Source organism: Spermophilus citellus (genome assembly GCF_964194105.1).
Source record: "Spermophilus citellus genome assembly, chromosome: 3".
Taxonomy (NCBI): domain Eukaryota; kingdom Metazoa; phylum Chordata; class Mammalia; order Rodentia; family Sciuridae; genus Spermophilus; species Spermophilus citellus.
The window spans coordinates 17,008,088-17,020,532 of record NC_138184.1 but is presented as its reverse complement, the minus strand read 5'-3'; the positions used below and the strand labels follow the sequence as shown (position 1 = coordinate 17,020,532).

Below are 12,445 nucleotides of genomic sequence, written 5' to 3'. Positions count from 1 at the left end.
CAACTCAGCAAATTTCTATTCATCCTTCAAAACCCAACACCCACTGGGCCCAGGGTGGTGCACGCCTATATTCCTAGCAGTTTAGGAGGCTGAGGCAGGAGGATTTTGAGTTCAAAGCCAGCCTCAGCAAAAGCAAGGTGCTAAGCAACTCAGTGAGACCCTGTCTCTAAATAAAATACAAAATAGGGCTGGGGAGGTGGCTCAGTGGTCGAGTGCCATGGAAGTCAATCCCTGGTATTCCCACCGCCCTCAGAAGAAAACAGCCAACACCCATGCAGTGCCTTCCACCCTTCACATATCCACACCATGCCATGCTGTTCCCTTCTCTGTGCCTAAGAGAGGAATCCCCTGGCACCGTGGTCATCTGTTCATGACTCTTTCTCCCACCCTGGGCTCTGTTCTAGCACCCATATCAGGGCCACAATGGACACCAGTAAATATGTTTTTTTTTTAATATACAAGAAATTTTAGAAAGTATAAAATAGTATGCAAATTACATTAAAATATAATTTGCATGGTATTCAAGCCACCCTTTTAAAGTCGACTTCAAGGACTAGAGATGCAGCTCACTGGTAAGGCACTTGCCTAATGTGTGAGGCCCTTGTTCCGTCCCCACTACCGGAGGGGAAAAAAACAAGGGTCAGTGCCCTGGATGAAAGCCAGGGCCTCGGCCTCTGCCACTGGGCTGCACCCCAGCCCTAGGGGGTTTTACCCCATGTAGTCACAGCCGGGTGAAGCCAGCCCTGCAGTCAGTTTTAGACATTTTCATCCCCCAAAAAGAGACCCTGCCCCCTTCAAGGTCACTCCCCACTCCCCTCCCCCAGCCCCTGGCAGCCACTGATCCACTTTCTCGTCCTGTGGATCTCCCTGATCTGAGCATTTCATAGCAATGGAATCACGTTACTTGGCCTTTGGTGTCTGACTTTCACCTGGCGTCAAGGTTTCCAGGATCACCCGCATTTTAGCCTGTGGTGCTTCATTTCTTTTGGCCAAATGATGGATAATCCCTTGCCCCTTCATCCACTGATGGGCGTCTCATTATCTCCACCTTTGGCTGTTGTGATAAAGTCGCTAAGAACTTAAGTGCACAAGTGTCGGCATAGACGTAGGCGCTCTCTCTCTCTCTCTCTCTCTCTCTCTCTCTCTCTCTCTCTCTCTCTCTCTCTTTCTCTCTCTCTCTCGTTATACCAAGGAGTGACAGTAAATGTTTAATGGTTATTTTGGACCCTCTAAACTGTAGCCCAAGTCACCTGGCTTGTGTAGACTAAACATCAAATCCTACAGCTTTGAACTCAGTCTCCACTCGCTCCTGTGGGAAGAGGACCAGCGCAGCCCAGAGATGACCAGATTCCCTTTAAGGACAAGAGGGTTCTATGAGGAGGGAGTGCTGTTTTCCTGAGAGCTGCTGTAATCACCCCTCTGGCCTGGATCTTGAACTTGCTGGCAATCCTCCTGCCTCAGCCTCCTAAGTCACTGAGATCACAGGCCACTGCACCCTGTCCAAAGTGAAATTGTTGCTTCTCAAATGCAATGTGGTCACCTCTCAGGCCTTTCAGGCCACACCCAGATGTGTGACCAGGGGGCTTTGGTGGTAGTGGATCTGGCGACTCCCTGCCCTGGGTTTATTTTGGTCCAGAGTGGCCGGCTTGGTCAGCACCTCTGGCCTGCCTCTGCCCAGGACTGTGAAACCAGAGTCCTCTGAGCCTCATGTCCTTGGCCTGCAGGTGTCCTGGGATACATCCAGGGCTGGGAACCTGGCCTCTAACCAACTGTTAAAGGCCAAGGTAAGTGGCTGAGGCCTGGCAGCTGGAAGCCCTCATTTTTTATGTCAGGAATTCCCCTTCTGAAAATCAAAGACCTCCCTGGCTCCCATCTTCCTCCAGGCCTCTGGGTGCTTGTATAATCAGGGTTCACCAGAGAAACAGAACAGATAGGATATGTGGATATTATATTATATATGTTTAGTGAGATTTATTTTAAGCAATTGCCTTATGCAATTGTGGGTCTGATAAGTCAAAAATCCACAGGGCACTTTGGCAGGCTGATGATTTCTTTGTTGTACTCTTAAGAATTCCTTCTTCCCCAAGAAACTCTACTTTGGTCCCAAAAGGCTTCAGCTGATTAGATAAGGACCACCTGGGGTATCCAGGACAAATTCCTTTACTTCAGGTCACCTGAGAAGCCTTTTGTGATGTGTCCCACCCTAAGTGAGAGAACACGGTGGCATATTGACCAGCTACATCTGGGCAGAGAGCACTGGCATGTGCAAAGGCCCTGGAGCCAGATGAGGAGCATCAGGGCAGACATGAGGGGTACCTGTGGGACAGAGGGAAGATATCAGCGGGGATAAAAGATACAACACCAGCCACAGAATTCACCTTTGCACCAGAGTGATGGGGAGTGACAGTAGGTGTTAGGAGAGGAGAGGACAATGGTTAAGCTTACAAACTAATGGGGTGTTACATCCAGATGTAGGGCAGAGGGGTTCAGTCTGAGCAGGAGATGGCAGGGCCTGGACTAAGGGCTGAAGGAAGGTAGGAAGATTTGAAAGGCTCTAGAGTGGGCCAGCCTGGGACGTCTGTCAATTCCTACTTCACGCACTGAGCCCTCAGCCCAGGAGATGCAGGACTCTGGTCTCTCCCAGGCGCTGCCAGGCCCAATGTTCCCCCTGCCCTGTGTGACCACCCAGGAGTGCTGAGGGACTGCTGCCCCGCTCCCTGCTCCTGGTGGAGACCCCACTCCCTGGTCTGGGCAGACAATTTGGCAGGGACCCTCGGGCTCCGTCTTTCCATTTCTCAAATGTGCCAAGCTCCTCCCGACCCTAACGCCTTTGCTCTGTGGATCCCTCTGCCCGGAATGCCCTCCCTCCGTCCCTGCTCCTCCGACTCCCTGCTCAGTGTGGCCGGGCTTCCTCCATGCAGCTCTCTCCACCTTCCAGCCCCTGTTTTACCCACCGTGATCTGCAATGGGTTTCTTTCCTTCTGCGAGTGGTGAATAGGCGGCTGCCGTGTGTCCCCTCTGGGTCTCGCCTTGAAGCCATGAGTCTGGATGTGCGGATTCCTCCCCCGGCACCTGGAGTTTCCCTGCCTCTTACCTTCTTTGGCCTCCAAGTGGTCACCTGGACCATTGTCCCTGCAGCCTCCACCTCCATCCCCTCAGGACACCCCTCATAACAGCCTCCAGGGGTGTCTTTTAAACACCCGATTCTAGCCGCAGGCCCTCCCTGCTCTCACGTTCTGTGGCTCCATCTTCCCTTTGGACAGCCCCTCAGCCCTCTGCCCACTGGGCAGGGGGCTTCAGCATGGTCTTGTCTCATATTTTTCCAAATACAAGTTCTTCCCTTGCCTGGATTGGCCTCCCACCACCTTTCTCCTTGATGAATTCCTACTCATCCTTCAAAACCCCACCCAAACGGCCCCTTCCTTCAAAGTCCTTCCTATCCACCAGAGAGAGCTCTCACTCCCCTCTGGGGCTGTTTTGATCTAGTTTGGTCACCTTGGCTTCGGTTATTGGGGCTTCTGGCCTTTCCTGAGAAGGAGACCACGTTTTTATCATTTATTTAACAAAAATACCAGTGCCTGTCTTACCACTGCTGCTGGCGATTGTGCAGTCAGATGTTTCCACGCTGGCTGTCGGTTCTGACTGTCAACCATGTGGACACGATATCAGGCCAGCAGCCCTGGAGAGCGGGGCAGGCGCCTTTCCACCCCTTTCCAACTGTGCAGGACAGTTGTCTGTTTTCTCATATGACAGTTTTTGCATTTCAACCCATATTTGAGAATGTCTGTCGCCCCTTGAGACCCTCTGGGTACTGATTCAAGGACCCCTGCGGTGCCCAAATCTGCAGATGTTCCAGTCTCCTTTAGAAAATAGCTCAGTATTTGCATAGAAACTGTGCGCTCCTCCAGTGGAATTAAATCATCTCTAGATGAAATAACACCTGATACAATGTAAGCGCTGTGTGAATGTTGTTACCCTGTATTGTTTATGGAATAATGAGAAGGAAAAAAAATGTCTAGACATGTTCAAGTTGTTCTGAGGGGTTTTTGTTTTTGCTTTTTTTTTTTTTTTTTTTTTTGCTTTTTTTCCCTTGTTCGGTTTTTGTGGTGTTGGGGGTGGAATCCAGGGCCTCATGGCCTCCGGCATGCTAGGGGCAAGCACTTGACTTTGGAGCCACATCCCAGCCATTGAATATATTTTACCCACAGTAGTTGAATCTGTGGATTCAGAATCAACCAGCTGGGCGAAGTGGCCCACGCCTTTCATCCCAGCAGCTCAGGAGACTGAGGCAGGAGGATCCTGAGCTCAAAGCCCTGAGCAACTCAGTGAGACCCTGTCTCTAAATAAAATACAAAATAGGGCTGGGGGTGGGGCTCAGGGGTCCAGTGCCCCTGAATTCAACCCCCGGTACCATCCCCCAATAAAAAGAATCCACGGGTCTGGGGTCGACTTTCTGTCTTCCACAGCTGCTGCACTTCCCAAGCGCATCTCTGTCGTTTTGAGTTGGCTTTAGAGTCCTGCAGCGGCACCTCTGAAGGAGTTTCCCAATTCTCCTAGGACTTGTGATTCTGGGATTCGGCAACTCTCCCCTAGGGCATGCAAAAAAGCTTAAAGGCCGTCCTGGGTGGAGGACGAGATGTCCTGTTGGCTCCTCCTCCTCCCCTTGGGGACGTTCCTTTGACGTCACTGCTCTGTGGGGAGAGTGGTGATGGGAGGCCTGGGGCTCCCGCAGGAGCTTGCACCTGAAAGGAGGATCTTGCCCGAGTACCCGGGCACCCTGCTGAGGGCTTCCTAGATGCCCTCTGTATCTTACAGCAAGAGGTCCTTCCTTAAGGCGTCACAGCTGCCCCTTCCCCGAGGCCAGCGTCCACTCCCACACGCTCCAGGAAGATGTCTTAGGGCTGAAGACCCAGGGAGACCCTCTCTCATGGGATCCTGGTGGCGTGATGGTAAGACCTGTGTGCTTCCGGGAGCAGTAATTTAGCACCTAATGCATACCAGCCTCAAGCCAGCAGCAGACACAGAAATAGCAACTCGAGCAGGTTCAGGATTTGGGACTTGGTTCTTTAGCTGCAGGTGGGGTGGCTCTTTCTTGCTTCCGGACAGGCGGCCCTGCCCCTCTGGGACCACTTCCTTCTGTCCCCACTGCAGCCCGTGGGGAAGGGAGACTAGAGCATCTGGGAGGGTGGAAGCTGGCTCCAGGACTCAGCGTGGGACCCTCTGAGGAAAGGCAGAGCGGTGGCTTCTCCACCTGCTCCAGGGCCTGGGGCCGCCACAGATGGCCCGGGACCCTGGGAAACTGTCGCTTGGAAGCTCAGACTAGGTGGAGATCTGAGACCCAATCTGTGGGTGAACCCAGGGGAGCTGCTCCGCCCGGGTTTCACATTATCATTTTCTCCTAATTAGAAAACTATTGGGCAATTCCCTGATGGAGAACTGAAAAGGCAGAAAAGAAAACAAATGAAAACCACAGCCGCGGCCAGCAGCGCATGCGGAATCTCCCCTGCCCTCCGCCATTCCTTCGCCTATATGTCTTAAAAAATCGTTTTATTTTATTTTTGTTGTTAGCTTAGTAATGTGACTCTATGGGAGAAAAAAAGAGTCAACAAGATAAGCCGGAAAAGGGAGTGACCTGTCACCCTCCACACAAGAACTGCTAATCTTTTAGAAAAAAAAAAAAAAGAGTTCTTTTTCTTGGTATGCAACTATTTCCAAGTATGGTGGTGCATGCCTGTTATCCCAGCTATTTGGAAAGCTGAGGCAGGAGGATCTCTTGAGCCCAGGACTCTGGGGTCAGCACTTGCCTAGCACATTCAAGACACTGGGTTTGATCCTAAGCACTGCATAAAAAATAAATAAATAAAATAATGGTATTGTGTCCATCTTCAATTTTTAAAAAAATTTAAAATGACAAAAAACCTACCACAATTTAATATTTATACTTCTTTCCTCTGCTTACAAAAATATAATAAACTTTCCCTTTTCACTTAAATGAAGCATTTTGCACCTCCCCTTTGGTACAACCAAAGGATGTGCATAGATTCCCCACAAATACTACACCATGTCATATAAAGTGTCAGTATTGCTACTCTTGCACTTTGGACTGTTATTTAGTAAAATAAGGGTTACTTGAATATAAGCACTGCAATACTTTGAGTGTACCTAATAATTGAGATAGCAACAAAGTGATTACAGGGGGAATAGCATATACTGTATGGATACACTGGATAAAGGAAAGATTCATGTCCCATCCAGGATGGAGTAGGATGGCTTGAGATTTTATCACACTACTCAGAATGACTATTTGAAACATAAATTTTTTTCTTGGAATCTACTATTTAAAATTTTCAGACCACTGTTGACTGTGGAGAATGAAACCTTGGATAACTGGGGACTACTGTAATGTACTTACTGTGTCCAGGACAATTTTAAAATGTGACGTTGAGCCAGGAGTGGTGATGCACACCTGTAGTTCCAGCTGTTCAGAGGCTAAGTCAGGAGGCTCCCTTGAACCCAGCAGTTCAAGACCACCCTGGACAACAGAGTTGAGAGCCTGTCTTTATACACACACACACACACACACACACACACCCCACAAAACTTAATGTTTATACTTCTTTGCTTACAAAAATATGACATGCCTCACACATACACACAGAGCAGCTGCTAATATAGGAGGAAAGGCTGTTAGTCCCACCCAGCAGAGCTCTGTCTGGGACAGTTTAGGATAGGAGACAAAGTTCAGCCTCAGCCTGGAGCCCTGAAGCATGAACAGCTCTGATCCTGTCCTGTCAGAGGTGAGGACTGGGCTACTACAACCAGCCCTCCATATCTGTGGTTCCAAGTTCATGGATTCAACCAAACTCATATTGAAAATATTTGGGGCTGAGGCTGTAGCTCAGTGGAAAAGTGCTTTCCTCGCATGCATGAGGCACTGAGTTCGATCCTCAGCACCACATAAAAATAAATAAAGATGCTGTGTGTTCATCTACAACTAAAAAATATTTAAAATTTTTTTTTTTGGAAAAAATTGTGTTTGTACAGAACACATAGCCTTTTTTCTTTTCTTTATTCTCTAATCTATATAACAACGGTGTCCATAGCATTAAGATCATTTAGAGATGATCTAAAGTCTATGAGAGGATGTGCATAGATTCCCCACAAATACTACACCGTGTCATAGAAGATGTGAGCATCTGTGGACTTCAGTATCCATGGGAGGTCCTGGAATGCCCTCCAGATACCCATGGGCAGCCATGTGTCCAAATCAACCCTCACAGGGTGTATTATTCTCTAGTTTAACACAAGAAGAAACCGAGGCACAGAAAGGGAACAGTGACTACTACACAGTCCAGACTCAACCCACGACATGGACGAAGGTGTTGGGTTATTAGGACAAACTAATTCTTGTTAAGACTTTTATTTTTCCTTTTGCTATTTTGTCTCATTATTTTTTTATTTGTCAAACAAGGTCGTGCTCTGGTGCACTGGTTGGCCCCATACTCCTGGGCTCTAGCGATCCTCTTGCCTCTGCCTCCTGAGTGGCTGGGATTACCTGCATGCACCACTGTGCCTGGCCTCAACATGCAGTTTAATCCCTCAGTTTAGCAAGTCATGTTTCCCTTTTATTAACCTGGTTTATTTTGAAATACAGATTCACATGAAGTTGTAAGAAATGATAGAGATCCCAGGTATCCTTCACCCTGCCTTCCCCAATGGGAACATCTTGCATGGTTATAGTATATCATCACCACCAGCAAATTAGCATCAACATAGTCTACAGCCTTTGTTCAGATTTCTCAAGTTATACACACACTCATGTGCATGCTATAGGATTTTAAAGAATTTTGGATGTGGATTGTCCCCCAAAGATTCATGTGTTAGAGACTTGGTCTTTCATGTGGTGGTGGGACCTTTAAGAGGTGGAGCCTAATGAAAGATAAGTATTTAAGTCATTGAGGGCTCTGCCCTTGGAAGGAATTAAGGTAGTTCTCATGAGACCCCAAGTTCTCTTGAAAGTTGTTATAAGAACAAACTCAACTCCTAAATGACTCTCTAGCATTCTTGTTTGGTGATGTGATTTCTCTTTCTTTCTCCCTCCCTCTTGTATACTTCCACCATCTGCTGAAGTCCTCACTGGAGTTAAGCTGATGTCAGAAACTTTCCATTGCATCTCTAGAGCTGGAAGTCAAACAAATTTCTTTTGTTTATAATGTTAGACCAATTCAGGTATTTCATTATAGTAATCAAAAATGGACTAATGAAAATCACAACAATAGAAGTTGTTTTCCAGGCATTGGGCAGGTCTTCTGGGACCGAATCCCACAAAGCTTTGAGAATTAAGGCTCAGGGTAAGAGAAGACTTTCTCCCCAGGATTGGATTTCTGTATATGGTGTGAGGTAAGGATCAAGTTGGTTTTATCCCATGTGGATATCCAGTTGTTCCAGAAATGAAAAAGCCCATCTTGGCTGGGCCTCACCCAGGTAACCAGAGACAGATCAGGGATTCCAACTCGTGTCCATCTAACCCAATCAGGAACATTCTCCAGGTCTCCAGTGAGCTGTCCTTAGGGTCAGCTAAACAAGCTTTGCCCTGTCAGCAAACTGGAGTACTTTTTAAGGTCACAAGCATTTACCAAAGGAAGCAGGGTGGAGAGATTCGGGCCGGCTCCCCTGAGCTTCCTTCCTACAGGGACAGTGAAGTGTCCCCTTCTGCCTGCTGCCCACCCTGACCTCACCTTGTTGTATTTTTTCCTTTTCCTGCCCTCTTCCCAGAAGCCATGGGTACACTGCCCATGCAGAACATCTCCACTGAGGGGAAGTTCAAGCTCGTGCTCAAGGCCAGCACCTTGACAACCGCCAGTCATTCCAAGCAGAACTGCCCCAACATGAGGTCCATGCTGCAATCCCTGCCTGCCACCAAGGGTCAGGATCATCGCAGGGTGTGGCCGGGCCCCCAGCCACCCTCAAACTCGCCCAGTTAACTCAAATCTCCCAAATGAGGGAGAGGCTCTGTGATGCAGGAAATTCAGGAATCTCCCTAGACTCCTCCCTAAGCCTCCAGAACATTTTCTCACTTGACCAACTTCTCGGGCCCCAACCACCACGCAGGCAGGCCATCTTCCCCTGGAGGCTGTCCCAGGTCGTTCTTGGCCTCCCCGATACCACTCTCCCACAGTGCTTTCTCCCTATGGCAGCCCCAGGGAGCATTCCAGAATTTAAAATTCCAGCTAAGTTCAAAATGGGCCTGTGGCTCCCATCATCCTCTAAGATAATCTGACCCTATCTTCTTGCAGCCCTGAGACCCTCTCATTCCCCCATTGCATACCTACCACCTCTTCATTTTTTTCAAATACACACAGTTCCTTCCCACCTCAGGGCCTTGGTACATGCTGTACCCTCTACCTAGGATGTGCTTCCGCCAGATCTCTATGTGCCTGCTCTTTGGGATCTCAGCTCAAGTATCCCCTCCCAGTGTCTCCACCCACCCAGAGACAGGAGCCTCCCAGCCATGTTATTCAGGCCAACCCAGTTTCCTGTTTGATTTCCTTCTGCGTTCAAATTGCCCTCCAGCTTCTGCTTGGTCCTCTGGATTGCGGGCTCCATATCTGTGGATTCAGTCAACGGTGGTTCAAAAACTTGGGGAAAAAAAAATTGTGTCTATACTGAACGTGTACTAACTTTTTTTCCTTTTCACTATTTCCTAAACAATTGAAGAGAAGAAGGCAGTCTGGGCCTCAGGACCCTCATCATTCCCATTAAAGGAGCACCCACCAGACCCTGAGCCTCACAGTGGCCTTAGATGGGGAAACTGAGGCAGGGAGAAGGGAGCTGAGGCCGGGGTCTCCGGAGCCATGCCCTGGTCTCAGGTGGACCTCCCTGGAATGGACTGAGGAGGTGCTGAGGAGGTGAGGCTCCAGGAGGTGGTTCTGCCACAGAGCGAGGAGGGGTCCCTCTGGGGCCAGGCAGGCCAGACTGGCTCTGCACCCTACAGGACAACAGCAAGGGGCCCCTCGCTCCTCTTCTGAAAGCTTCCAAGCGCCAGGCACCGCTGGCCCGTTTTCTCATTCTTTCCTCCCTTCAAGCATCAACACACAGAACCAATCAATGTGCTTTCAGGGTCATGCCTTCTCCCTCCCTGTTCCCTGCCCCCTCTTTGGTCAGAGGGCCTCTTAGGATCTGCTCTGGAGACCTTCACCGTGACCTTATTTTCTGGTCCCACCAGATGCCCGCGGCTTGTCTGGCCTGGGTCCTGCTCAGACCTGGGATTGGCTGTTTCTCCAGAATCCCTGGGCCCTTTTGTGGGACACGGCACCTAGAGGCCATCGCTGGAGTTAGGGTGCTCTCCAGGTCCTTTGTCGTTCTGGAGATGGAGCCTGGAACCCAGGGCCTCATGCACAGTAGGCAAGTCTCCCCCCCGGAGCCTCCCTCCAGCCCCAGGCCTCCTCCCTGGACAAAGAGAGGACGTGCCTTTCCTTTCTGAGAGATGATACGTTATATGTTAGACCAATATTGCCAATTTCCTTATTTAGGATCACAGGATTTTATTTAACTGCATTGCCTTTATACTTGGAATTCTTTCCTCTAACACTAAAATCTGGGTTCCTATTGACATTAACATTATTTTCTTTATGCAAAAATACATAGAATAATTTCAGACTAGTAATGCCAGCAATTATAGCTAACACTCTGATTGTCAAAAACAGCTTAAGATTTGCAATTCTTATGCACAACCAGATGAATGAGAAGTTATACTCCATTTATGTATGATGTGTCCAAATGCATTCTATTGTCGTTTAAAGCTAGAACAGTTTTTTGAAAATTAAAAAAAAAAATTTAAAAAAATCTGCAATTCTTTTTTGCCTTGGGGTACATCCTACCAGGGAATATGTGTATAGTGTGCACAACATACTGTGCTTCAGCCAGGAGCAGTGGCACACACCTGTTATTCCAGCTACTGGGGAGGCTGAGGCAGGAGGATCACAAGTTCAAGGTCAGTCTGGGTACTGAGTGAGACCCTGTCTCAAAACATAAAAAGGGCTGGGGATGTAGCCCAGTGGGAGAGCATCCTTGGGTTCAGTCTCAGCACTGAAAAAAAACCTGTTGTGTTTAAAGTCATTCAAAATAATTCCTATTTGTGTGGTTGAGCTGTCAACTCAAATGCCAGCTCATTTTCATTTCAAGTTTCTCTGGTTCTCTCTTTCTTTCCTTCTCCTCCTTTAATTTGGTTTTGGTTTCAGAGTCATGTTGACAAAATAAGATAAACTCAAAGTCATCCAGCCTCCATAAGCCTGTTCCTTTTATCCTGTTTCTTTTTTTTTTCCTCTTAAATTTTGCAGTTCATTCTTCCATTTTAAATATAAGCAAGTAAGGACTGGGTGCAGCTCGGTGGTAGAGCACTTGCCAAGCATGCATAGAGCGCTGGGTTCCCATCACTGCCCTGCTGGAAAAAAATAAAGTGAGAAAGACACAAGCAGAAAAAAAATACATTCATATTCTCCCTTAGATGAGGGACAGCCTATACCATGCGCTTTTCTCTAACCTGAAGTTCACTCTGATGCTAACGCACTCATTGGTTTGGGTTCTGGGGATTGCACCCAGGTGCGTTCTACCACTGAGCTCCATCCCCATCCCTTTTTATTGTTTAAAGTTTCCCAGGCTGGCCTCAAATGTGTGATCCTCCTGCCTCAGCCTCCTGAGTAGCAGAGATTACCCGTGTGGGCCACCACGCCCGGTGTGATGCTAAGGACTCTAAACAGACTGGCATTTATCAACATGGTATTATTCTGTTTGGGCCAAGGGGAAAAAAAAGAAAGAAAGAAACCCAGAAGGTAGTAGACCATTTTGCTAGGACCAGTTATTTCAGGGCATTGGTTTTATTTTTTAAATTTCATCCACTTGCTAGATATTTATGGAGATATGTATGGTACACTCAGGGTGTACTCACTGTCACCCGGGGCAGAACAGTATCTGAATTTAGTTTTCTGTGCCAATGTTTTTAAATTTACCAGTGAATACCAGGAGCAAATAAATAAGCAATAAAAAGTCACTGAGGGAATGAAATGCTTCTGCACGGGATCTGTTGAGGTCATTTACATCATGCACGCCTGTGTTTCCTGAAACTGTTTTCATACTGAACACACATGACTCTGGCAACCAGGAAGGGCGATGGCTGGGGCTGGGGCTCAGGGGTAGAGATCTTGCCTGGAACATGAGAGGCTCCAGGGCTGGGTTCCATCCTTGGCACCATGACGTCAGAGAAGAAAACTTGCAAAGCTGCGTCCATTAGAGAATGCATGCCCTGCACGTATGTCCGTGCCCCTCCCTGTGCCCCATCAGTGCCATCTGCCTTCACACCTCCATTCTGGTTCCTCCAGCCCCAGCTCCCCTCAGCCTCTCCCTAGGCCTGGGACCCCCAGAGCCCAGCTCAAGGGGCCTAGTGCAG

The 12,445-nt window shown here is 48.4% G+C and overlaps 1 long non-coding RNA gene across 1 annotated transcript; it reads left to right on the top strand.

Annotated features, from left to right (window-relative positions):
• The first annotated feature begins 1,651 nt into the window (after positions 1 to 1,651).
• LOC308645526 lies at positions 1,652 to 5,769 on the top strand. Its single transcript, XR_014021230.1, has 3 exons — positions 1,652 to 1,784; positions 4,733 to 4,949; positions 5,407 to 5,769. It is a non-coding gene; the product is annotated as an uncharacterized lncRNA (long non-coding RNA).
• The last annotated feature ends 6,676 nt before the right edge of the window (positions 5,770 to 12,445 follow it).